At 42.3% G+C, this 27,338-nt stretch overlaps 1 protein-coding gene and 1 pseudogene across 3 annotated transcripts in view; both read right to left on the bottom strand.

Annotated features, from left to right (window-relative positions):
- Positions 1 to 21,655, bottom strand: part of TNRC6A (trinucleotide repeat containing adaptor 6A) — a 204,464-nt gene extending 182,809 nt beyond the window's left edge. For 2 of the 3 annotated variants that reach the window (XM_075564628.1, XM_075564632.1), the window contains exon 1: positions 21,421 to 21,654. The gene's annotated coding sequence lies outside the window, so the exon portion shown is untranslated. Of the gene's footprint in view, positions 1 to 21,420 lie in introns of all 3 variants that reach the window. The other variant, XM_075564629.1, reaches the window with a different exon arrangement.
- Positions 10,335 to 21,995, bottom strand: LOC142422903 (RNA-binding motif protein, X chromosome-like; annotated as a pseudogene).
- Positions 21,996 to 27,338: the final 5,343 nt, after the last annotated feature.

Below are 27,338 nucleotides of genomic sequence, written 5' to 3'. Positions count from 1 at the left end.
TACACATGAGATGTGAAATTTGTTTTTGTTCATACTGTTGGTCTTGGTACGTACACGCCTCTCATACTGTGAGGTTCTCATTGGGCTGAGAGTTATATTAATAGTTAAAGACATATTTTTAATCCAAGTCTCATAAATGCACATCAATGATTTCAGCTTATGTTCAATCAAAAAATTAAACATCTGTACCTAAGCCAGAGGAAATATTGACAGAAGGCAAATTTTTTCCCAAATAAACAATTCTTTAAAGATTATTTTTTTGGGGGAGGTGGTAATTAAAAAACAGTTATATTGACATGTAATTCATATTGCATAGAATCCAATTGTTCAAGTATATTAAAAAGAGTTTTGCAATCATCATCACAAGCAATTGTAGGACATTTTCTTCTTCTCATACTTACTGTTAGCTCCTGATTTTCTCCCAGCCTCCCCTGTCATGCCCCTCACTAAAACCAAAGAAGAAAGCTAAGAGCAAAGTCACTGCCATCGAGTTGATTCCGAATCATAGCGGCCCAGTAGAACTGGGTAGAACTCTTCCTGTGGGTTTCCAAGACTGTAACTCTTTACGGGAGTAGAAAACTTCAGCTGCTAGTGGTTCCTAACTGCTGACCTTGTGGTAAGCAGGCCAATGGCAAGCACTACACTGCCAGGGCTCCTTCCCCAGGGAAATCGTTAATCCAGTTACGTCTTCTACCAATGGATGAACCTATTCCTGTCCACTGACTGCCTCCTTTAAGCTCTGGTCTTCCTCATCTTTTATGATACTCACGCAAATGCTTTTTAAAAATCAAAAACTTTCTGTGAGGTTCTCGCCTAGCTTCGGAGTCACTGTGCTTGAAATATGTATCATATCAATATTCCCTGTTTCTAATTGATTGCATTCATGTCTCCTCAAATCTCTGCAATCTGGTATCTGTTGCCACAACACCAGTGAAATTGCTTCTATCAACAACAAAGATTCTCTGTGTTCCCAACTAACATGGCTAACTTTTCTTCTCATTTTACTCGCTCTTCTAACGCTAAATCCTAAAGGAGGTTGACCCTACCTGTAGTCAAGTAGCATTTGTCATTCTCATGTAAGCAAAGAGGAGAGAGAAATGATTTAGGAATAGCCGTATGATAGCAAAAGTAGATAGTGATTTAGTTTTTACAAGCTGATAAATTTAAGGGAAACTAAATGTAAAACCTCTCAGAGATTATAGAGATTACTTTGTATATTCCTTTTAAAACATATAATTAATTCTTTTAACTGCTAGGCTTGCTCTAGGTCCTGAGATACAAAGATAAGGCAAGGTCATACTTCCAAATAGTTGAGCCATCTAGCAATAAAACAGATCGTTCAAATTTTTTTAAACAAAACTTTTAGTTGTAATGTAATTCTCATTTCAGAAAACACATGCATCCCGATTTATTGGACCCACTGGGACAGGAGGAACTCATGATGCTGTTACCCTAAAATACGATTTAAACCTTTAAACAAAACTATCCACTGATCCATCTTTAAACCTAAGCAGCGGCTTAGCTCAAGTAGCAGAGAACACACACCTTGGGTAGTATACTCTTTAAAAAGAATATACACACATATTTTATATATAATAATGTAATATAGCATAATATAATCTATATTGCCAAACTGACAACAGTAACTCATAGATGAGAAGAGTAGGAGGACAGTGAGGCTAAATTAATAATGGGGAAACAATAGAAGTAGAAATGGCGAGAAGGTTGAAAAAAGTGAAAACTATAATGTCACTGTATGTATAGAGTTTTTATGGGCATTTTTCATAGAAATTAACATAAAAATTTAAATATGATGCCCATATCATAAGTGGTCATTTAAGTGAATTCCCACAAACTCAACACACTGGTATACAGCAAATCTGCTTTGAAGAGCAGAACATTTCTAGCATTCCAGTATTTCTCCTTTACTCTGTTCTATAAACTAATTCACTTCAACAGGAACCTGGCTTCCGGTGGCTCTATTGGGTAGGTGTTGGACTGCTAACTGAAAGGTGGGAGGTTCAAACCCACCAGCTGCTCTATGGGAAGAAAGATAAAGCTGTCTGCACTGAGATTGACAGCCATAGAAACCTTATGTTGTAGGGCCACTGAGTCAGAATTGACTCCATGACAGTTGGGGATCTTGAATTCGGCCGCATAAGTAAGTGTTTACTTGCTTTTTTTTAGGTGTTTTGTTTTTTCTTTTTTCTTTTTTTGGCTTCTACTTACTTACTTTTATTTTTTTTTGCCCTAATCATTTTTTTCTCTTTTCTTCTTTTACATTTTATTAGGGACTCAAACAACTCTTACCACAATCCATACATATACATACATCAATTGTATAAAGCACATCCATACATTCCCTGCCCCAATCATTCTCAAGGCATTTGCTCTCCACTTAAGCCCCTTGCATCAGGTCCTCTTTTTTTGTTTTTTTCATTTAATAAAGCAAACTAGTTTCCTATTCAAAAATCTGTATACATCTTGTTTTGTGACATTCGTTGCAATCCCTCCGTGTAGCAACATGCTCTCCACGGCCTCCCTGGGATCCTCATTCCCATGTCAGTCTTGCCAGCGAAGCTTTATTTTGGGGAACATGCTGCTTCTTTGGTCTTCTACAGGTGATTGTTCTTAGCAGGTTCCTCACAAAGTGTCGTTGCTCACTTGGTAGGCCTGTCTACTCCCGCTGAAAGATAATCCAGTTCTAGGCTTAAAGAATACCGTTTCATTGGTTCAACCCATCTCTGCCAGTGTCGTCTCTTAAACAATCCTGAATCTTGTACTGCATTTCCCTCTCGCTCTGTGAAGGCTTTTCTATGTGTGGTCACTCATAATAGCTGGGTACCATCTCATTCGCTGGTCTCATGATAGTTGAGGCAGTGGTATGTGTTATGTTTCCTTGATTCTTTTTATTGTCTCTACGCTTCTTTGCTGCAGATGGGAAGAGACCCAAACCTTGTATCTTTTTTTCCAGAGGGCGCGGGGACGCGACTCTCCTGAAACCCGCTCCGCCTAGCGGCGGGACGGACACAGTGGCCACGACGGCGATGGCGACGAGGAAGCCCAAACCTTGTATCTTAAGTGGCTGCTGTAAACTTTCAAGACTGCTGTCACAGCTCACCCAAGCAGGTTGCAGAACATTGTCTCTATGGACTATGTAGCAGTTGACCCAGATGCCTCCTGAGACTACGATCCTTGAACCCAGTGCCTTGCTTATTTATATTAGTGAGATCCATTAATAATGTAGTAAGTAGTACCCGCCCTCCCCCAACCATTCCCACCCTTCCCCTACAGTTTCTTCAAACCTATCTGTATCACTTCCTAAAATAGTACAAATTTAACTTATTTACTTTATTATCTCCTCTGCTTACCATGTAAGTTTCATGGAGCCGGTCATGAGGGTATGTAAGTTTTCGTGGCAAACGTTGCTGATTGGTCACAAGTTAACTCGTATTTACACTTACAGTAGTGTTTGCAGTTTTTAAGCCTGAAAACAATATAGGTCATTATATGAATGCTCTAAGTCAGTGGTTCTCATTCTTCCTAATGCCACGACCCTTTAGTACAGTTCCTCATGTGGTGGTGAACCCCCAACCATAAAATTATTTTTGTTGCTACATCATAACTGTCATTTTGCTACTGTTATTAATTGGATGACCCCTGTGAAAGGGTCGTTTGACCCGCCAAGGGGGTCGCGACCCACAGGTTGAGAACCACTGTTCTAAATCATCTTAGTTTAGACTAAGACTCTACGTGTACGTGTGAGATCTGCTGCAGCCTCTGCCATTGCCGCCTCTGCGTGCAGGAATCTCAGAAGCATTCTGCTCTCAGACATTCTTAGATCTCTCTATACTTGCTTCTAAAATGGTTCACTGTACTCAGTAGGGCGGCCAATCCAACCAATCTGCAAGTTAGAGTTCTCCACACCTTATTTATAAGCGTCCACGCAGTCACTGTGTGTACAAAGACTATGGATAGCCATAGTTTACAGCTCTTCAGTACTGTAAACTTTCAGCCAAGCCATCATTCTAATAGTCCTATGATAAAATCCTTATTATTTAAGCAGCCACAACATTTTTGTGCTTGTTTGGTTTGCATTGTTGCAGCAATAGGAAACGGCATACCAAGTCTTTTATAACTGGGCCTCCGTCCATTTTGTGCCAATGCCCTTGAGGTCCGAGTCATGTCTCAAAAGAGATTAGACTAAATGAAAAATACCTTTTGCATTCTAGTTTCTAGTGACAAATAGGACTTAAAATGATCAAGTGTGCTTCTCTTTTACATACTCATTTGTACCACATAGATTCAACAAGCTGGCTCATATTTTCCCATTAATGTTTTCACTCACTTGTGAAACAAAGTATTTTTTGTTGTCTTCACAATACCAATAGTTCTACCATATTCACATACCATTTGTGGGCGGCAGCATAAGCCTATCACGTGACAAAGAGATCGGCTGTGCCTGCTTCTACTCTCTCTCCCATCATTGTACTTGTTCGAAAGCTGGGCATCTTCACAATAGCATGACCTATATTGGATTTTGCCATAGTTTTGGTCCCTATGCTGTTAGGGAAAAAGAAATTAATGTAGTACTAAAAAATATTATTTTGCACCGGTGTGGGTAAAATTGCTGGTTGACCAGGGAGGAGATCCTACTGTGTTTGGAAATGAAGCAGCATTAAGGCATCTAAAACTTTTTTTTTCCAAAAGAATATGGATATGAGACAAAAACAACAACAACAAAATCAAGTTGCCCTTGAATCAACTTCAACTCTTGGCAACCCAGAAGGCTTATCTTTTAGGAAATAGATCGCCGGACCTTCTGCCAAGGTACCTCTGAGTTGATTCGAAACACCAACCTTTTGGGTAGTAGTCTAGCATTTAACCCTTTGCACCATCCAGGGGTTCTTCATTCCTGATGGATTCAATGTCTGGCTCCGTAAAAGGCAAACTTGAACTAGGCATATCTGTGCTTCCTCTTCGCACGCACCGTTCAGCTGCTGCAGTGAAGCCGTCGCATTCACAGATGCTCTTGTCCCCAAAGAAGCGGAAGTCTCGCTCACTCATTAGGCTTCTGAATTGCAGTGTGTATACTACTATTTTTAACCTTGCTTTTTCACACCAATGAACAGTCATTAACCTAGTTTTGTCAATCAGAGTGGTAACACAACATAATAGTAACAACAACAAAAACCTAAGCTTTACACATAAACAATTCTATGTGAACGGCATAGCCAAAATTAACTAGAGTGTAGACATCATTTTAACTGCAGCCCGTTAATCGCCTGGCCAGCATAGTCTCATTTGAGCCTCATGTGCACCCAAGAACCATCATTAAAAACTGTAATAATATTTACCTATTTTTTCTTCCGTTTCAAAATCATGAAATGCTTCACTACATACTTTTTCCATTGCTTATCCAACAGAAGTCCCCCAACCATTTCAGGATCATTTGCCCTACAGGAAACTGGATCACATTATAGAAACAGTAACATGGAAGGTTGATACAATATCCAAGTCATTCCATAGTCCAGTTCCTGAATACCGCCTATTGCCATCAAGTTGATTCTGACTCATGGTGACCCCACGGAATGCAGAGTTGAATTGCAATCCATTCAATTTTCATGGCTGTGACCATTTAGGGCCAGATGTCCACGTCTTTCCTCCAAGGACCTCCAAGTGACTTGAAATGCCAACCTTTCAGTTAGCAGCTGAGTGTTTAAGGCTTTGTGCCTCTCAGCCATTGAGAAACTCCCTGGATAAGAGGACAATCAAAACAACACTTGCCATGTAGAGATTTTAATAGATGACCTCATTGCAAACTCTAGATAACCCTAGGTGGGAGGTACTACCAGCATAATCATCATCTTTTCACAGCCAGTGGCTTACCATGTGGTTTGCCAAGGGCATGGGGCCCTGGGAGTGCTTATGTTTTGGGCTGCGACACTCATGGACAGCATCTCAAAGCCACCAGCAGCTCTGAGGGAGGAAGGCTGGGGTTTCTACTCCTGTAAACAGTCTTGGAAACCCAGAGTGTCACTATGAGTCAGCATTGATTCCATGGCAGTGAGTTTGTTTTGTTTTTGTTATGCCAAGGTCACAGTGCTAGGAAGAGACAAAGCAGGAATCTGACAGCCAGGCTCATCTAAGTCTGAACGGCCCTCCCACCCTCCCACCCTACCTTTCCAATGTCATTAAACTAACATACACATACACACACACACCTGCTCCAGTCATACCACATTACCTTCAGCTTCCTAGGAGCCTGCTTTCATCTTTGTGCCTGCGCCCAGCCTGTACCCTCTGCCTGAAACCTTCCGCTCCCTCCATTCCTGCCCTCATCCCCTTGGTGAACTTTCACTCACCTCACCTTGTCACCTTCAGTTCACTGGTTTCTTTGTAAAGCCTTTCCCACCACTCATACCTTGGGATTTCCACCTTGTCTGTAAGATCAGCCTACATTTTATTTCTTTCCGTACTCCAGATAAAGATGTGAAAGAGTCTAGAGTGACAGCTGAGTTATTAAGAATTACATCATGACAAAACATAATTTATTGCATTTTATCTGATTGTTCCCTGGTCTATCATTAGTCGGTTCCACTTATGGACTTATGCCTGAATGAATAGGCATTTTCTTACCCTGAAATGTTATGCTCAGGCAATCAGACAAGAGAATTAATTCTTCTTGTGTCTCTCACAGCAACTAGTTAAGTTCACGAGGCACAGAGAATATGTGATTTGTTTTACTCTCTGAGAGGGAGTGCGGTGTGAACCCCGCAGTAACAGGTAAAGTTTCAAATGCACGAATTCTGAGAGAGGGTACAGATATTACTTATAGATACATAACACATAAAAATACAGACATATCAAGGTGACAAGACTGTATCTTAGGTGATTAAGAAAGTTATCAATAATTCAGTTATATTCTCTCTGAACAGAAAGAGAAGGGCAGGCCAGTGGTTCAGTGTGTGTGTGTGTGTGTGTGTGTGTGTGTGTGTGTGTGTGTGTGTGTGTGTGTGTGTTAGGTGCAACCAAATTGGTTCTGGCTCAGTGACCCTCTGCCCGTGTATGCACTGCCCAATCCAGTGCCACCCTCACAATCATTCCTATGTCTGAGCCCATTTTGAAGCCACTGTGATCCCTCTCTCTCAAGGTCTTCCCCCTTTCACTGTCCCTCTACTTTATCAAATATGAAGTCCTTCTCCAGGGACCATTCTCTCCTGGCTACATGCCTCAAATATATGAGACCAAGATTCATCTTAACCTCTAAGGAACAGACTGGCTGTATTTCCTCCAAGACATATTTATTTGTTCTTCTGGAGTCCACGGTACAAGATAATATTCTGTGCCAACCATAATTCAAATGTATAGGAGTTTTTCCCTGTGGTCTTCCTTATTCATTGTCCAGTTATCACATGGGTAGGTGGTAATTTAAAATACTATAGCTTGGGTCAAGTGCACCTCACTGCTCAAAATGACTTCTCTGGAGGCGAAACACTAAGGGTGTGCAAGAGAACAGCAAGAGAAACAGAGCAACGAAGTCCCCAAGGAGTACCAAAAATAAACTTTGGGGCCAAGATGTGACACCTCACCAGACTCCAACAGAAAACATTCCTAAAAGTCAACAAACAGATCTTGAACTATTTACAGGCTTTTCTCTCTTTTTGGTCATCGTTGTTGTTTTGTGTTCTTTTGTTGCTCTGTTTTGCTCTGTCTTGTTTTGTGTGTGTATATTATTATCTCTGCAGGTCTAACTGTATAAGATAGGTGGGATAAACAATCTGGAGGAGAAAACAACTGGACTGATAGATCTGGGTGGACATGGGAGAGTTGGAGGTGGGGGAAAGGAAGTGGGTGTTAACAAACCCAGGAACAAGGGAACAAGTGATCCAAAAATCGATGGTGAGGAGGGTGTAAGAGGCTTGGTAGGGCTTGGTCAAGGGCAATGTAACCGAGAGGAATTACCGAAACCCAAATGGAGGCAGAGCAGTATAGTGGGACAAGTGGAAAGTAAAGGAAATAAAGGAAAGAAGGAGGAGGCAAATGACATTTATAGAGGTCTAAATACACGCATGTACATATCCATATGTAAATATATTTATATATAATAATGTGGAAATAGATCTATGTGCATATATTTATAGGTTTAGTATAAAGGTGGCAGATAGACATTGGTCCTCCGCTCAAGTACTCCCTCAATGCAAGAACATTTTGTTCTATCAAACTGGCATTCCATGATGCTCACCTTCCAGAAACAATCGCTGAAGACAAAATGGCTGCATAAGCAAATGTGGTGAAGAAAGCTGATGGTGCCCGACTATCAAAAGATATAGCATCTGGGGTTTTAAAGGTTTGAAGATAAATAAGTGGCCATCTAGCTGAGAAGCAACAAAGCCCACATGGAAGAAGCACACCAGCCGGTTTGATCATGAGGTGTTGATGGGATCAGGTATCAGGCATCAAAAAACAAAACAAAAAAATCATATGATTGTGAATAAGGGGGACTGCAGAGTAGAGACCCAAAGCCCATCTGTAGGCAACTGGATACCCCCTTACAGAAGGGTCACGGGGAGGAGATAAGCCAGTCAGGGTCCAGTATAACAACGATGAAACGTACAACTTTCCTCTAGTTCTTTAAAGTTTCCTCCCCCACTATCATGATCCCAATCCTACCTTACAAATCCAGCTAGACCAGAGGATGTACACTGGTATAGATAAGAGCTGGAAACACAGGGAATCCAGGACAGATAAAACCCCTCAGGACAAATAATGAGAGTAGAGCTACCAGGAGGAGAAGAAGAAGGTGGAGTAGAAAGGGGGAACCAATCACAATGATCTGCATATAACCCCCTCCCTGGGGGACGGACAACAGAAAAGTGAGTGAAGGGAGACAGCGGACAGTGTAAGACATGAAAAAATAATAATACTTTATAAATTATCAAGGGTGAGAGACAGAAGGAGGGTGGGGGAGGGAGGGGACAAATGAGGAGCTGATACCAAGGATTCAAGTAGAAAGCAAATGTGTTGAGGATGATGATGGCAACAAATGTACAAATGTGCTTGACACAATAGATGGATGCATGGATTGTGATAAGAGTTGTACGAGCCCCCAATGAAATTAAGTTTTTTAAATGACATCTCTGTTTTTTAACTCATTAAAGATGTCTTTGGCAGCAGATTTGCCTGACACAATATATTGTTCGATTTCTTCTCTGCTGCTTTCCTAGTGTTGATTGTGGACCCGACTTAAATGACGTGCATGACAGCGTCCCTCTTTCTCCCATTTCTCCTGACATCTATTTGTCAGGTTGTGAAGATTGTTTGCTCTGTTTTGGCCACCCGTTTCCTTTAGTATTCTTTTGAACACACATTTTACATGGTCTTAATGGGGGGCAGGGAGGTGGAGATAAAGGGAAGGAGGCTCTTGCAGGTTCCCAAGGAAATGTAAGAAAGTAAACATGTTGGCCAGCATTATCCTTTCATTTGGGGTTTACATAAGTAGCTAATCTCAGGGGTTTCACCCTGAGAATATTGAGATTTCAGGTGGAATACATCCTGAAATCTGAGAGGAGTAGCAAACCCACTCACCCCTCTAGTATCTAGGCAAAATGACTCATCTCTCCATTTTCGATGGCTAGATGTTTGTGGAAGATCTGAGTCTTGCTTGCCTCATTTACTGGGACGAATCAAATAGGAAGTGGCCTTCAGGGATGCTTAAGAGAATTACAACACCGGCACACAAGCCAAGTTGCATACATTAAATATTTACTTGTAGAAAGCAATGTCATAAAATGAAATAAAATTAAGCAGATTTTATTATTCCTCACAAGAACATAAAAATTATGGAGAACTTAGAACAGGAAAAAAATGGTAAAGTAACACAATTTTTCCATAACAGCCCTTAAGTAGTTTCCACTTTTGTTTGTTTGTTTCTTTGAGAAGAGATTTTAGTTCAAAATTTTGTTTGCTCTTAGTATCTGCTTCTGTCTCCCCTTCTGTCAGATCAGCTTCTTCCACAGTTGCCCACCTCTTGGTGCTCCACAGCTTGGCTGGCTGTAGGAAACACATGGAGCAGGAGACCCCCACCCCTGTCCTGCCATCTTCCACGGTTGCCCACCTCTTGGTGCTCCACAGCTTGGCTGGCTGTAGGAAACATATGGAGCAGGAGACCCCCACCCCTGCCCCGCCATCTTCCATGGTTGCCCACCTCTTGGTGCTCCGCAGCTTGAACGGCTGTAGGAAACACATGGAGCAGGAGACCCTCACCCCTGCCCCACCATCCTCATAGAAGAGAGAAACTCTCTTTCTTATCTGCCAACCAGATCAGGATCACATTAGGCTGTTTGAATAATTGGCTCGATTTCCACCACATCCTGGGAGTTGCTCAAATCATAGTGCGACTGCTTCCACCGCCAATTGGTGTTGTCTTGGTGTGGACAGGTTTTACATGAGTTACCATCGTTCTCATATGAATCTCTGTAGAAGCCCCTGGTTGGATAATGTGAATAGTCACGATCACGACCATAGACATCTCTATCACTATAGGCCTTGGGTGGAGAGCCATCCTGTGAACCGGATGACTACAGTCGCGATAAGCATAATCTCTTGGGGGAGGGGGGGGAATGCAATAACCTCTTGTATCATGAGAGTTTGGGGATTCAATCTCTGCTTGAAGAGCTGTCTATAGAATGCCCATCATCTCTCGAGGACAAACAACCATCTCTGGTGGAGGCTTCCATAACAATCTCTTCCATGTGATACACGGGCTCTTGCTCCCATCTCACTGCTGCTGTGCACGATCCAAGAAGAGGTGCTCTTTCCGGGGCTGGCCCTCCCCTTCATGGTAGAGGTCCTGTTTGTACTGGAAGTAGTCCCCTGGAAGAACTCGAGCTAAAATTCCTGGATTAGCCACTGTCATCCATGCGAAGGAGGTCCCCTGCTTCCTCCACAACCTCCATGTCCACCTCGAAGACCTCTTGAGGGGCCACTGCTCCTTGAAGGTGGTTCAGGTCCACACCTACCACTTTCAAATGTCAGTGTAGTGACTTGTTGGATTTCAGTGGCTTTGCCATCTAAGGACTTTCTGTCCAGACCTGGAGCTGGGCTTTTAGCTTTTGCTAGGCTTTCAAAGGCGACAAAAGCAATCACTCTGCATTTGGTTGTCAATCTTTCATCGGGAGCCCTTCCAAGATGAGGCCATATTTGCCAAGGACTGTTTAGAGGGCATACTCATCGTTTCAGCATTCAGCCCACCAATAAAGAGCAGTTTTCTGGGTCTATTGGTGTCAGCTTTCCTGTCCCCACAGCGTGGCCCCACCTCCAGTGATGAATGTTAGGGAGGTGACAATCATCCCAAGCTCCTTTGAGCTTCAAAGCGACTCAGCAGGAGGGCCGAGTACCAGCCTGAGGAGCAAGAGGGAAGTCGGGAGCTATGCAGTGACTTGTAATCTGTACTGCAGGCTGATGACCTTGATCTTATCAGTGAGTCCTCCAAGTCTTCTTTCCTTTCAGCAAACAACGCTGTGTTCTCTGCCTGCTGCAGGCTGTTAATAAGCCTTCCTCAGATCCTGATGCACACTCTTCACAGCCCAGCGTCTCAGCTTATTCTCAAGGATGCTCAGCATGCATAGTGAGCAAGGACCTTGAAGTCAATAACCCTGACCAACACCTTTCCTGATTTTAAGTCATGAAGTCTCCCCGTGTACTGTTCTGAGGACTGCCTTCTGGTTCCTCATGAGTATAATGATGCGTTCTGGAATCCCTCTCCTTGACAATGACATTCATAGTTTGTTATGATCCACAGAGTTAAATGCCTTTGCGGTGTCAATAAAACATACGTCAACGTGGTTTTGGTATTTTCAGTCACTGATATCTGATGTCAGGATTGATGGTCCACATTCTATAGCCTCTTCTGAATCTGGTTTGACACTCCGGCAGCGCCTTGCTTTGACGTCCCGCTGCAACTGATTTTGAATGATCTTCAGCCAAAGTGCCCGGGCTTATGAAATTAAGGATATGGTTCGATAATCTCGGCATTCTGTTGGGTCACCTTTCTTTGAAATGAGCACAGCTGTGGATCTCTTCCAGTCAGTCAGCCAGGTGGCGGTCTTCAAACTTTTTAGCTTGGCTTAGTGGGCGCTTGTAGTGTTGCACCAGCTTGCTGAAACACTTCGGTTGGTGTTCCAGCTATTGCTGCGGATTTGTATTTTGCTCATGCTTCCAGTGCACCTTGGGCTTCTTCCTCCAGGACCATTAGTTTTTGATCATATGCTATGTCTTGAAATAGCTGAACATTGGCCAATTCTTTTTAGTATGGTTAGTCTGTGTATGCTTCCCTTTTCTCTTGATGCTTGCTTAGCGGTGCATCATTCAATATTTTGTCCATGGAATCTTTCAATATTATAATTCGAAGCTTGAATTATTTTCTTCAGTTGGAGATGCTTGGGAGATGCTGAGTGTAGCCTACCCTTTTGGTTTTTTAACTCCAAGGTTTTGCACGCTTCATTAGAATGCTTTATAAGGCTTTAACTGGTCTTCTCAACAGGCCTTTTGAAAATTTCTGTTTGGCATTTTTACTTCATTTCTTCCATTAATGTGACCTACTCTACATTCAAGAGCAAGTCTCCATTTCTTCTGGTATCCACTTTTGCCTTTATTTTCCTTTTCTTTCCTGTCTTTTAAATGACCTTTTGCTTTCTTCATACATGATGTTCTAGATGTCAACCACAACTCGCCTGGTTTTCAGCCGTTAGTGTTCAGTGTGTCAAACCTGTTCTGGAGATGGTCTTTAAATTCAGGTGGGATTTGAAAAAGAAAAAGAAACCCACTGCCATGAGCCCATTCGGTCTCATAGCAACCCTGTAGGACAGAGTATAGTTGTCCCTATGGGTTTCCAAGACTGTAATTTTTTTTTTTACAGAAGTAAAAAGCCTCATCTTTCTCCCTCAGAGCAGCTGGTGGTTTCAAACTGCTAACCTTGGGTTAGCAGCCCAATGCATAATTCACTATGCCACCAGGGCTCCAAGGTAGGATAGACTCAAGGTATATTATAGCAACATACTTAAGGTCATACTTAAGTCATACTTTGACTCTTATGGACTTGTCTTAATTTTGTCCAGCTTCAACTTATACTTGCATATGAGACCTTGATGATCCATCCCATAGTCCTCCCTGGACTTTGCTTTGACAATGGCGAAACTCATATTGTCTCTTGCCACAGAGGTCATCGATATGATTCCTGGGCTTTCAACCTGGGTAAGGTCCACGTGTACAGGCTCGGTGAATTTTGTTGAAAAGGTATTTACAACGAAGAAGCCATTTAGTGGCCTCAAAACTCTTGATGGCTCACTTCAATGGCATGATTCTGAGATTGTACTCCCACAAATGTCACAGGAACCCCAGTGGTACAAACAATTTAGAGCTGGACTGCTAGCCCAAAGGTTGGCAGTTCAATCACACTCAGCCTCTCCATGGGAGAAAAAGACCCGGCGATCTGTTTCCATAAACATTCCAGCCAAGAAACTCCTCTGGGGACAATTGGACTCTGTCAGAGAGTGGGCGCTGCTGCGACAGAAAGTCAGGTCCGTGGTGCCTACGCACAACAGCTGTCTTTTCTCGGTACAAGGTTGCAATAACTGTCAACCTATCAGAAAACATGCACGGACTGGAAGCTAGAAAGAATAAGGGCAGGAATAACCATACATAGCGGTGCCACTCTTTTCTTTCCTCACTTCACTGGGTCATCTGACCTCCCTGCTGGGGTGCATTCAGACCACTAATGAAGACCAAATGTCTACACTGGCAAATCAGATTCATATGTAAGAACAACTGTAAAATATCTTAGCTCTCATACTGCCGTTTAACATGCGTAGGGTAACCCCGCATATCTTAAATGTTCAATTAATTGCACTACTACTACACATGTGTAGCCACCACTGAGATTAAGATATGAAACCTTACCAACACTCTGAAAAGGCTCCTTTGACCCCTCCTAGTCAGTAGCCCCAAGGAAACCACGATCCTGAATTCAGTATGTCAGCTTCGTTGAGCCTACGCTCAGATTTCATGTCAATGGAATCGTGCTGAATGCACAGTGAGCATGACTGCAGCCATTTTGATTTTGAGTAAACTATGATTAAGTATAACTTTGCTTAGTGCTTCATATGTCTTACCATTGTTCAAATGTATGCTTTTACTGCTTCCCAAGGATACAATCAGGAGTCTGGAATGTTAACTCCTGTTTAAGGTCAACTTGTCCCTCCGATTTCCTGGTTATTGTAAAAGGACTTGATAAGATATAGTCATCTGGAAAGCAGACATTAAGATAATGAATTAGAAAGTTCTTTTCGTGTACTCAACACTTTTTATGGCTTTCTTGTGGCTTGTCAGTTACCCTAAGAATGATAGCTCAACAGTATGTAGTATGTAATTAGTATTGTTAGGAAAATTGGTATAAATGTTGCTTGGGAACTGGATGAGCAAAGCACCTGCCTAATAGCCTTCATTGCAAGAACATGCTCTGTTAGCCTGGCCTGCTCTGCTCCACTTGGAATGCTCATTAATTGAGTTTGATCTCCCCAGGGCATGAACTTGACTTTCAGGTAAGAGTACTGTGAACTCTTTGTGTCTGAGTTCTTTCATTCAATATTATTGACATGAGGTTCATTCATGTTCTGTCATGTAATAATAATGATAATAATAATAATAATAGGTTGTTCTTTTTCCCTCTGCTCCGTAATATTCTCCTCCTGCTTTCAGAATCTTTGAAAATTACTTCAAAAGGCAATGCAAGACAGACAACAATACATATGTATGATTTTGTTTCTTTGGGAGGGCTTTGAAAAGTTACTGAAAATTTTTCATGATCTTTTCAGTCTATTTCTTAATTAATTTTTTAAGCCCCCTCATATAAATGTTAAAAACAGACATGGTTGGTGTCCTGGATTGAATTATGTACCTCTGAAATAAGCATCAATTTTGATGGGCCGCGATTCTCAAATGGCTTGGCAATTATGCAATGATGTACTTTGGCAGTTATGTAATGATTCCCTGTGGTGTGATCTGTTGTCATAAGCTAATCAGATATAAAATGATTAAGAGTGGGATGCAACACCCTTAATCTTATCACGGCCCTAATCCAATGTAAGAGAATTTATCTGGTGTGTGGGTTTTGTAACCTTGTATTTTACAAGCGATAAAAGGAGAGAGAAGCTAGCAAAGAGAGAGTGTGTTAGTCTGGGTACTTTAGAGAAACAAATCCACAGAAACTCATGTATACAAGAGAGTTTTATATAAAGGACAAGAGCACATCAAGAAAACATCCCAACCCAGTGCTTCCCAAGCCCACAATTCCAACATTAACCCATACGTCCAACACCAATCCACAAAGTCCTCCTCCATCTCACAAAATGCAATGATGCCAACTGCAGGAGGAAAGCTGAATCAGTGAACCTGTAAATATCCCAGTGCTGGCAGGGGTCTCCACACAGCTGCTCCAGCACCCAGGGCTGCATCGGGGTAGGTCCATGTGGCTTCTCCTCGGGGATGTCTTGCAGGAAGTCAGCCTTGCCAGCAGAAGCAGGGAACTGGCTAAGGCAGCTGCACCCTGGTGCGAACATTAGAAAGCAAGAGACCCAGCAACTCCAAAGGTGAGGCTCACTGAGCCATTTATCCCTCTGCTCTTCAATTAACCCCACATGTGTTTAGGGGCCAGGTTGGCACAATAAACTAACTACCTCACAGAAGGTCCTGGTATCACCAAGAAAGAGCTAAGTTTGTTAGGAGACAGGTTCTTGTACTGGGAACCTCCTGGATCCGGGAGAAGACTGATGCCAAAACACATGATGATCTCAAGGAATGCTGGGCCTACAAATGATGAAAAGAAACAAGTACCTTCCTCCTAAACTGTAAGCCAACACAGAAAGAAGGGCTTCTCTAAAGCGGGCACCATGAATCAGACTTTTAGCCTCTGAAACAGAGATAATGAATTTCTGTTTGCTAACTTTTCCCTTTCTATTACAGCAGCACGAGATAACTAAGACAACATGTAAGAATCTATTTCCTCATCTCTTTTCACCAGCACAGTCTTGCACTTATAATTTATATACTTTTCTGTATGCCAACTATATTTGAAAAATTTTAAAAAACAATGCGTAGTTCTAAATTCTTTCAGTTCACCTCATAGAGAAGAAACAGTAACACACACACAAAAAAAAAAACCGAGCAAAATATTAAATACACACACATCTGCTTGAAAGCCTCAGAAGCAACAAAAAAGTTACAATGGCAACACCAGGGACCAAAAGAAACAGCCAAAGAAGTAAACCAGGCATTGGGCACAGACGTTTGGGTTGCCTTTCTTTCTCTAGGTTAAGGACCAGGGAAGGAGCTTAGAAGATGCATAAAGATTTCAGCAGATTCAGAAGACTAGGAATGGAGGCAAGTACCTGTGATCTGTCACCATTTGAAATCACAGACAGTGATATTGTAAGCAAGGGGCATAGTGTCCTGAACAGAATTTCCAAAGGAAGCCCAGATGGCTTCACCAGTAAATTCTGCTATTACCTAAGGAAGAAATAACACCAACCTTACATAAACTCTTTCAGAAATTATACAACAACAAAAATACATCTAAGAATACTTTCTAACTCATTTTATGAACCACAACCACAGCCTGACTCGCAAACTCTAGTAAGAACATGACAAGAAGGGAAAGTGGTAGGCATCTCTCTCTCGAACACAAATGTAAAACTCATAACCAAAATACAAACCAACTTGAATCTATATAATACAAAATCACTTAGAATCCAGTTATATAGGAATATTATGTTATGTTGACTAAATTAGGACTATTCCAGAATGCAATTTTGGTTTGACATTTGAAAATGAATATAATTCAGTACAGTAACAATAAAGTCGAAACATTTTGATGTCAAAAAAAAAAACAAACCCACAAAAAGCATTTTATAAAATTCAAACATTAAAATAAAAAGAACAAAAAGATCTCTAGGGAAAAGAGGAAATAAATGGAAATTTTCTCAATCAGATAAAAACAGCAAAACTTTAAAGCCCCCTTAAGCACACATATTACCTAGCCCGTGGATTCGGAATGTCTATTGACCCGTACTGCATTGCATTTGAAACCTTAGCTAGTAAAATGAGGTGAGAAAAAGAACTAAAATTCATAAGGATTTCAAATCTACAAAAGCAACTGGCAGGAACCAATTTGTTGTTTCTTTATACAGTTGAATTCAGGCGTACTCTTATGATCTAGGACTATCACTCTAGGGGACTATTTGCACAAAACAAGACATGTCTAGTAACGCTCATAGTAGCATTATTTATAATACCCCCCAAACTGGGGGTGCAGCAGGGGAATGCCCATCAAAAGCAGAATGGGTAAATAAATTATAGCAAATTCACATGATGGTTTACTACGCATCAGTGAAAATGAATGAGCTACAGTTACATATACATCAATAAACATGGCTGAATCTCAAACATAAAATAGTCAGCAAAATAAGCCAGTCATAGAATGATATCATGAGATTATATTCACATGCAAATAAAAAAATAGAAAAACTAAGCAATATATTACTTATATATGTTCACAGGTGTGGTCAAATTATAAAGAAACTAGAAAAAGTAGTATTACAAAAGTCATAATAGAGATTTACCTGCAGAAAGATGAAGGGAATCCTACTGAAAGGATTCTTAAATAGTAGGTGGCAATTACAAGAATATTTCTATTCTTTGTGCAATTTAGGTGCATTTTGTATAAGCTTTCTGCATGATATATTTCACCACTTTTATTTTCTTCTTTTACATTTTATTAGGGACTCATACAACTCTTACCACAATCCATACATATACATACATCAATTGTATAAAGCACATCCATACATTCCCTGCCCCAATCATTCTCAAGGCATTTGCTCTCCACTTAAGCCCCTTGCATCAGGTCCTCTTTTTTCCCCCCCCCTCCCTCCCCATTCCCCCTCCCTCATATGCCCTTGGTAATTTATACATCGTTGTTTTGTCATATCTTGCCCTATCCGGAGTCTCCCTTCCCCCCTTCTCTGCTGTCCCTCTCCCATTTCACCACTTTTTTAAAAAGCTTCTCCCTTTAGATCTATTTACCAGTTTACCGAAAACACAAAGGGCAGAGGAATATGTTAAATGAGTAAGCAAGCAATAGAGTGTAGACTTTGGAAAAATCTAGAGAACAAATAACTTAAGTTTTCAACACAACATTTCAAGGTGAAAACAAACAAACAAGATATAGAAAAGGGACCTGTAGATTACAAATGCCCTGAGCAACATACTACTCATTCAAACAAAACCAAAAAATTAACTAGCATACATCAATTGTAGGCATGGATATCTGATGACATTAAAGCCTTATTCTAGATCTTTTGGGAGAATGTGATGGTGGTACAGGGGATCTGTTTATTAAGAGGATCATTGCTTTTTATCAGTTGTTTATTCTTGCAGATGATGTTACATCATGTCTAAGATGTGATTCAAACTCACCCTGATTCCGAGAGCCAGGTTAAAGAAAACAAGATGGGTTGTGAGTTGAATTTATGATGATGATATTAAATAATTCTATTTTTAATGTCCTTTCTTTGCATATCTCTGTAGTATTATTGTTTGAAAACTTTCTATAATAAACAAAACCTAGAATGGGTTGTTTCAAACCATTAAAGTTTGAAGTAATTTGCCACATAGTAAAACTAACAGAGTTCTGTGAAAGCGGTCTTTTCTTATTGCAAATCAAGTCATGCTGCTTCCCCACTGCTTAAAATGTTCACGTGGTTGCTCACTGATCGTGATAGGAAATAAAAATACTTGCTATGACTTTCAGAGTCCTGTATAATTGCAACAACCTAAAGATGGCCCCACTCATACACTGTGCTTAGCTATATGTATTCTTGTTGCTCCCCGACTGGTCCCAGCTCTGTCTTCCCTCAATGTCATCCTCTGCCTAGAATGCTCTTTCTGACTGTTCACTTGTTTGGCTCTTGCTCCTCTCAGATCCCAATTTAAATGACATAATCAGAGATAACTTCTTTGACCAACCCTTCCCCTAGGACTACCCCATTGTATAATCTCATCCATTAAAACCCAACCAAACAGAACGCATGGCTGTTAAGTCCACTCGGACACATAGTGACCCCACAGGACAGAGTCCAACTGCGCCCCATAGGGTTTCCAGGGTGGTAGTCGTATTGGCAGAAACAGACGGATACGTTTTGCTCTTCTGCAGAGCGCTGGGTGAGTTGAGCCAAATGCTTTAACAATTGTGTCACCCAGGCTCCTTCATCTGACTCATGAAAAAACAAACAAGAAACTTCTGCCACTGATCCTGCACCATTCATGATGTCCTTCTCCAGGGACGGATCCCTTATGAGGCAAAGTTTCACCATCCTCACTTCCAAAAGCTAGTCTGGCTGTACTTCTTCCAAGACAGATTTGTGTGTTTCTGGCAGTTCATGGTACTTCCAATATTCTTTGCTAACACCATAATTCAAAGAAATCAGTTCTCTCTTCCTTATTCATCATTCAACTTTCACATGCATATGAGGGAAATGAAAATGTCATGGCGAGGGTCAGGGATACTTTAGTCCTCCAAGAGGCACCTTAGCTCATTTTATTTTATTTTATGTTTTTTTTAATGTTTATAATTTTTTTAAATCTTAGCTCATTTTAAAGAGGTCTTTTGCAGCAGGTTTCCTAATGCAATTGCTCACTTGGTTTCCTGACTGCTGCTTCCAGGAGCATTGATTTTGCCTCCATGTATTAATACCATAATACCCTATCATTTACTGCCATAGCAAATATCGCAACATAAACTAATATGTCATCTGATGTGATTCTTAAAGTCACTACCTTCTCCAGTAAATTGTAAGTACCATAGAATGGGAGTGCCTCTGATTTTTTTACAAATATGACCCAAGACTTGCCCAGAACCTATTCTTAGTAACTGTTGGATAGCTATCTTTTCAAGCAGTTTGCAATAGTGATTAGTTGTGCAGGCTCTGATGAAAGAGTGCTTGGGTTTAAATCCTCACTCTGTCACTTACTGCCTGAGTGATGACCTTAAGTGAGTGGCATAACCTCTCTGTGCCTCAGTTTTCCCATCTCTGAAAAGGGTATACAATAGCACCTACCTATCCCACTGTTGAGTGGATTGTGCTCAATAATTGTTACTTATTATCTGCTAAATGGATGTCAGTACGCCTATATAATGGCCAACCAGTAGCTTCTAAATAAACAATATCTCCTGCATTCGACAATGGTGATTTCATCATATTCATCTTCTTCATGACCGAGGAGCCCTAGTGGCATAATGGTTAAGCATTGGGCTGCTAACTGCAAGGTCAGCAGTTTGAAATCACCAGCCCTTCCTTGGGAGAAAGACAGGGCTTTCTACTCCTGCAAAGAGCTATAGTGTCAGAAACGCCCTCACAGGGGCAGTTCTACCCTGTCCTTTAGGGTCATTATGAATCAGCGTACACTGGATGGCAGTGAGGTTTTTGGTTTGTTTTTCCCCCCTTTGGTACCCCTGGCCAGTTTTCCAACCAACTCTCTGCCTTGTTCTGTAAAGATGTGCTCTCAAACGCTAAGCCAGCTCTTCAAGATGACCCTTGAATGGGCCCTGAGCATTATTAAGTGTGGGTTTTGACTTGCTAGGATATTTGGTTTCTCCCACACAGAGACATGAGATCAAAAAACATTGTTTCTCAACTGCTGTAATTCTCTCTTCCATCAGTGGAACTGTGAGACCCAGGGCCAAGGAACATCCACATCCGCCTAATGAGCAGGACTGATGACTCTGGGATATGTCTCAATCCCCACAACCCACCCACACCAGGACCTGGGCGATCTCCGCGGTCTTGGTGGTGGTGGTGGGGGAAGAGGGGGTTTAGAAGGAAAAGTTAGTACATTTCTAAACCCCATCTCCTCAGAAGCTGACCTTTCAGGCTCTAGACTGGGGAAGCGGGGGCGGGGGGAAATCACCATAAAATATAAAAACAAAATAATGTTAAAAATCCAAATGAAAGGAAATCCTAAGGAAAGCGATGGGGGAAATAGAGAGGCTAGCAGACAGTGAGGGTGACTGAAAAAGAAAGGTGTGGAGTGGACGAAGGTGAGAGAGGGGAGAGAGAATGGAGGGGTGAGCAGGAGAGATTGGCTGCCAGGAGAAGCCTGGGTCCCTTCCACCCCAGTGTAGCCAGCAGAACTTCCTCCCCCGGGACGGGACGCCGCCAAGTCGCTTCGCCAGGCCTGAGAGATGCGACTGTCCTGCGCTCTTAGGCACTTTGCTTCCCGCGAGTGCGACAAGGGGACCCTATGGACGCAGAGGCGGCAGGGGAGGACAGCTCAGTCCCTAATTGCTCCAGGTGCTGAGTGACTTACCAGACGGGGCTTCGGTGGGCTGCACAGGCCAGGCCAGGGCTCCCGCATAGGGGCCTGCTTTCCCGGTGCACGCACTCGCGGGTTAGGGCGCGGGTTAGGGACTGCAAGGCAGTGGGGTTTCCATTCCGTCAAGCACCAACCCAGAGGCAGGGTGAGCCAGACCAAAGCGCCAAGGCGTTGAGGGGAGCCTGCTTATTTATGTTTTCGGATTCAAAATGTTCCTTGAGCCCACATAGCTCTGGGCTGCTGCTGCCAACATCCCCGGCGTTATCACATGATACAGGTCCCCCATCATGTGATGAGACAAATCTGTCCCCCTCCAGCCCCCACCGCGACCTCCAGCTCCCAGACAGACTGATGGAGAGCTTCGCGGGGAGCCTCCTCCCCCAGTACAAGCTGTGATGGAGGGAGGGATGCAGATGCAGACGCCTCTGTGCCCCTGTGATGCTCACATCTCCAGGACCGGCTAAGACGCCTGGTCCCTCTCCAGGGCGACCTGAAGCCGCGCCAGCCTCATTTGCATTCCAGCCTTGTGAATAACTCGAGTGTCGCCACCGCCACCGCTCGCCAGCCATGGCGGGGCTTTTGAGCTCAACCCACATCCTGCCTCGTTCTGGAAAGCGCCGCCGGCCCCCTTCCCCTCTGCGCTCTCTGAAGGCAGCGGGGTGGTGGGGGGGGGGGTGGAGGTGGGGAGACTGCTCGCGCTGAACCTCCTAGTCTCCACCCCAAGCCACCCCCCTACCTCCCTCTTCACCGCGCCCCTTCCTCTGCTCGGGTGAGAGACACAGCTTTTGTGTGCTTCTTCTTAACCTGCCTACGGTGAAACGGACTCCTTTTAAAATCCGTCGACTCGCTTCCTCCCATTGCAGAAACGTCCTTTGCTCATTTATTCATTGAACAAAACAATGCGCACTTCACCGTCCTTTTCATGAAGCATCTGCTATGGCGTAGTGTCCTCGTGCCAGACACTGAGAAGAGGGCAAGAAGGGAGGCATCCGTTCAGTGTCTAAGGCAAGATGGTTTCTGTTTGAGGCAGCCGAAACACAAGCAGATGTAGCAGGTTCAATGTAAATCCTCTCTTTTTCCAGGGCTGGACTTTTCCGTGACCCCTCCAACTCTGTAGCACTCTGCCAGTCTCTGAATATATTATTGTTGTTGTTAGGTGCCAGTACGTGTCAGTTGATTCAGTTCCAGCTCACAGTGACCCTGCGCTCAACAGAATGAAACGCGGCTGGCGGCGGACCCTCCTCGCAAATATATTTCATCCCATTGTTGCAGTCCCTGTATCAACCCATCTCATCCAGGGTTTCCTTTCTCCTGTAGACCCTCTACATTACCAAGGCTGCTAACCACAAGATCAGCAGTTCAAAACCATCAGCTACTCCATGGATGGAAGATGAGACTTTCTACGCCCATCAAAATTTCCTGTCTTGGAAACTCACAGGGGCAGTTCTACGCTGTCGTAAAGAATTGCTGAGTCTGCTCGCTGCCAGTGAGTTTGATTTGGTTTGCCAAACCTGATGTCCCGTTCCAGGGACTGGACCCTCCTGATAAACATGTCCAAACAATCTCTCTCCATAAGAAACATGATGATCGAATCACTTCCAAATAAACTCAGACACTTGAATGATGTTTCAATGCTTCAGATTTTTTAAAAATCAAGGATTTTCCTCTTGTCACCTTCCCCCGCCCTCGGGTTGATACTAAGCTCTGACATTTACTTGAATCAATAAGCCTGAGAGTTCTGTGAATTCCTTTCCCTCAGAGCAGCGGTTCTCAACCTGTGGGTCACGACCCCTTTGGGGATGAACGACCTTTTCACAGGGGTTGCCCGTTTCATGACAGTAGCAAAATTATAAAGTAGCAACGAAAAGAATTTTCGTTGAGGAACTGTATTCAAGGTCGTGGCATGAGGAAGATTGAGAACCACTACCTTAGAGGAAGTTGGTGGGACCACTGTGGCTTTGCAGCGTTCAAGCCTGTTTAATCAGGAAGACGCTTTGGGATTGGAGAGGCAAGGGTGGTAGAGCCTGTTCCCAATTAGAAGATCTGTTCCATACAGTTGTACATAATAGGAGCATAAAAGTTATCTGTAGCAGACACCGTTGATTGTCTATGACTGGGCTTACATGGACATGATGGCTTTGCTAAATTTTCTATGTCAGTGAGATTTAGGAGAGAAATTACTGGTCGTTGGGTGGTGGTAGAGGGTGGACAAACAAAAGATAGACATTTTTGCACAGCTAAGCTTGTGTGACCGTATCGACCTTACAGGACAGACTAGAACTGTCCCTGTGGGTTTCTGAGATGGTTACTCCTTTTGAGAGTAGGAAGTCTGCTCTTTCTCCTGGGGATTTGAACTGCTGACCTTGTGGTTAATAGACCAATATGTTCCTGCGATGTCACCAGGGCTCTATGAGTCTGAATCTTGATGGCAGTGAGTTTGGATTTTTTTTTGAAGTTTGTCTGACAAAGAACTTTGCATTGTTGTAACTGATTGTGTTAGCTAGATGGAGGTGGCAACCGGAGGCTAGCTGACAAGACAATGGCAGGAATCTGGCAGAAATCCTATGACAAAGGAGCGGTGGAGACACATTTGCACATATACTTCCCCTAGCACAAAAGAAGGTGAAGTGAAAATAAGGCACGCTATTATTATTATTATTGTTATTATTAATCAATGGAAGGGGCGAGATAGTGAAAAGAGTAGGTGGAGAAGAACAAGATGTTCACACTACCGTCACCATAACTGAATAGACTCTTGGGTTTGGGGTCTGGAGTCAAGGACACAACATGAAGTCTGGAGTGCAGGGACTGCGCATATCTGGAAAGAGGAGGTACACTACAGAGGGCCAGCCAATAGCAGAAGACCTGCCAGAAAGCCCGTCAGTACTGGGAGGTTTTCCATTAGCAGAATAAAAGGTTCAGCTCTCCACACTACCAGCCTTTTTAGACTAGGCAAGCCACTCTGAAGAAGAAAAGATGAGGCTTTATATTTCCCTAAAGAGTTACAGTTTCAGAAACTCTAAGGGTTCTACTCTTGTGGTTGTTGTTGTTGTTGTTGCTAGGTGCTATCAGGTCAGTTCTGACTCACAGTGGAACCTACATAGAACAGAAGGAAGCAGTGCCCCGCTCTGGGCTAGTCTCACAATTGTTCTTCTGTTTGAGCCCATCAATGCAGCCACTGTGTCAATCCATCGTGTCAAAAGTCTTCCTCTTCTTTGATGCTCTGTTACTTTACCAAGCACGATGCCCTTCTCCTGGACTGGTCTCTCCGTACACCATCTCCGAAGTACTGAAATGAAATCTTGCTGTCCTGGCCTCTAAGGAGCAGCCTGGGTGGACTTCTTCCAAGACAGATTTGTTTATTATTTTGGCAATTCATGGTACTCTCACCATGGATTTTTCACCAGCACCATAACCAAATGCATTGATTCTTTGTTGGTCTTCCTTATTCAATGTCCGACTTTCACATATGAGGACATTAAAAATACCGCAGCTTGGTTCATTTGCACCTTACTTCTTAAAGTAATATCCTTGTTTTCAAAACTTGGTCTTGCAAAATTCTATCATGCTATCTCCAGCTTTGTTTCATACCATCAAGGCCATATTTTCCAACTACTGTCCCTTCTTCTGTTTCCAACTTTTGTATTCCAATCACAAAAAATTATCAATGTATCTTGATTGCATGTCTGATCAGTTTTCAGAGTGGAGGACATTGGTAGAATTCTTCAACTTCTTCATCATTAGCTTTGGTGGTTGATGCATACATTTTAATAATAGTTGTATTGGTTGGATTTCCTAGATGGCAGATAGGTATAATTTTTTTTAAATAAATCTATATTTAAACATGATTAAAACTGGCCATCTGTATCATTTCTTTTTTTAAAAAACATTTTATTAGGGGATCATACAACTCTTATACATATACATACATCAATTGTATAAAGCACATCTGTACATTCTTTGCCCTAATCATTTTCTTTTTTTTCCTCCTCTTTTCTTTTTTTACATTTTATTAGGGACTCATACAACTCTTACCACAATCCATACATATACATACATCAATTGTATAAAGCACATCCATACATTCCCTACCCCAATCATTCTCAAAGCATTTGCTCTCCACTTAAGCCCTTTGCATCAGGTCCTCGTTTTTTTTCCCCTCCCTCTCCGATCGCCCCTCCCTCATGTGCCCTTGGTAATTTATACATCGTTATTTTGTCATATCTTGCCCTATCCAGAGTCTCCCTTCCCCTCCTTCTCCACCGTCCCTCCCCCAGGGAGGAGGTCACATGTGGATCCTTGTAATCAGTTCCCCCTTTCCAACCCACTCACCCCTCACAGATAGGTATAATCTTATCACAGACAGCATTGTACATAAAGTTAGCTCTTGAAATGCCCATTTTGGGAAAGAATGAAATAACGCAAGTGAAGATTTACAGAGCAGATAATTTAATATTCAAAAATTCAAAAACATTTTGTTTCAATTCATGCAGTACAGTCCTATCAATGTATCATCACACATTGTGATTCCTGTTTCCATTCCTTCTTCTTTCATAAACATCTGTCCTTGAGCAAATGCTGCTCTTCTGATATTAAATGGTTGATTACATGATGAGTTCAGTTTCAGACTTGAAAGGTGACTAAGAGTCATAGTGTTGAAGGTCCTATGAGTCTCTATCCAAACATTCACTATCATCCATTGCCTACTGCCAACTGGGGGTTCAGAATTTAGGCTCTAATACAATTCCCTCTTATAGTCATGAATTTCATTATTAACAATCCTTAGATCACACAGGTTGGTATGCTCCTTCTGTGTGTACTTAGCCGACATGTCCTTACATGGCTGTTTACTTTAAGACAAGTTTTTAACCCCAGACACTATTCTTTCTGATATCTCGGCATCATTTGAATTCTTCATCACCCGTACCTTCAGTGACTGCTTCGTGAGGGGAAGAAGTGCCACATCTTAAGAACTAATTGTTCTTAGATTTGGGTTATGATCAAGTGTGAACTCAAAAGCTATTCATAAGAGATTACTCAAGATATGGGTGCAATCGCAAAGTGTGACGAAGAAACCAGATGGTGCCTTGCTATCAGAAAGACTAGCATCTGGGATCTTAAAGACTTGCCTTAAAACAGCTATCTAAATGAAGTGTCAAGTAAGGCCACATGGAAGAAATGCATCACCTTGTGTGATTCAAGAATTCTAAATTATAAAACCCATATATGAAGGAGGGAATGGTATCAGAGCTTAAATTGTGAACACCCAGTTTTCAGAAGGCTGTGGATGACAGTGAAAGCCCAACATCCATTTGCAAGATCCCCATATGGATTAAATTTCCGTAGAACTAAACTATGCCACAAAAGCAAAGAAAATAGCAAACATATGTTGGTGTTCAGTTGCCAGTTTGGGACAAACTCGAAAGCTAGAGATTTGCACAAAAATCTCATGATGCCAGAGTCCACCGTATGGGGAAGCAGATGACCAGCCGCTTCTCCTCACATTAGTGTTTCAGCCTTAAATCAAAAGGAGTATTTAAATTCCTTTAATCTGTAAAAGGTGTGTTGAAGGTAAAATCTGGTTTACTTAGGGAAGTTTGGAAATTAGATCCTTCTGGTGGGGCCTATGAAGAATGTTATACATCTTGGAATGTCAAAATCTAAAATACAGCTAGGTGAAAGCATGAGGATCTCTCCAAGATGGACATGTCTATCTCACACACACACACACACACACACACACACACACACACACACACACACACACACACACAGACTCCTCTGATTATGAATTTCTACTGAAATTCACTGAACACCATTATAGGACTCTTAAATTGGGGTGACCATGGAACAATGATTTATATGTATGGGTTTATTGCTGTCATATTGCTGTGGGTTTTTTTTTTTTGCTA

Source organism: Tenrec ecaudatus, chromosome 12 (assembly GCF_050624435.1).
Source record: "Tenrec ecaudatus isolate mTenEca1 chromosome 12, mTenEca1.hap1, whole genome shotgun sequence".
Classification (NCBI taxonomy): domain Eukaryota; kingdom Metazoa; phylum Chordata; class Mammalia; order Afrosoricida; family Tenrecidae; genus Tenrec; species Tenrec ecaudatus.
Note: the sequence above shows the minus strand (reverse complement) of the source record. Positions and strands in the feature narration are given on the sequence as shown.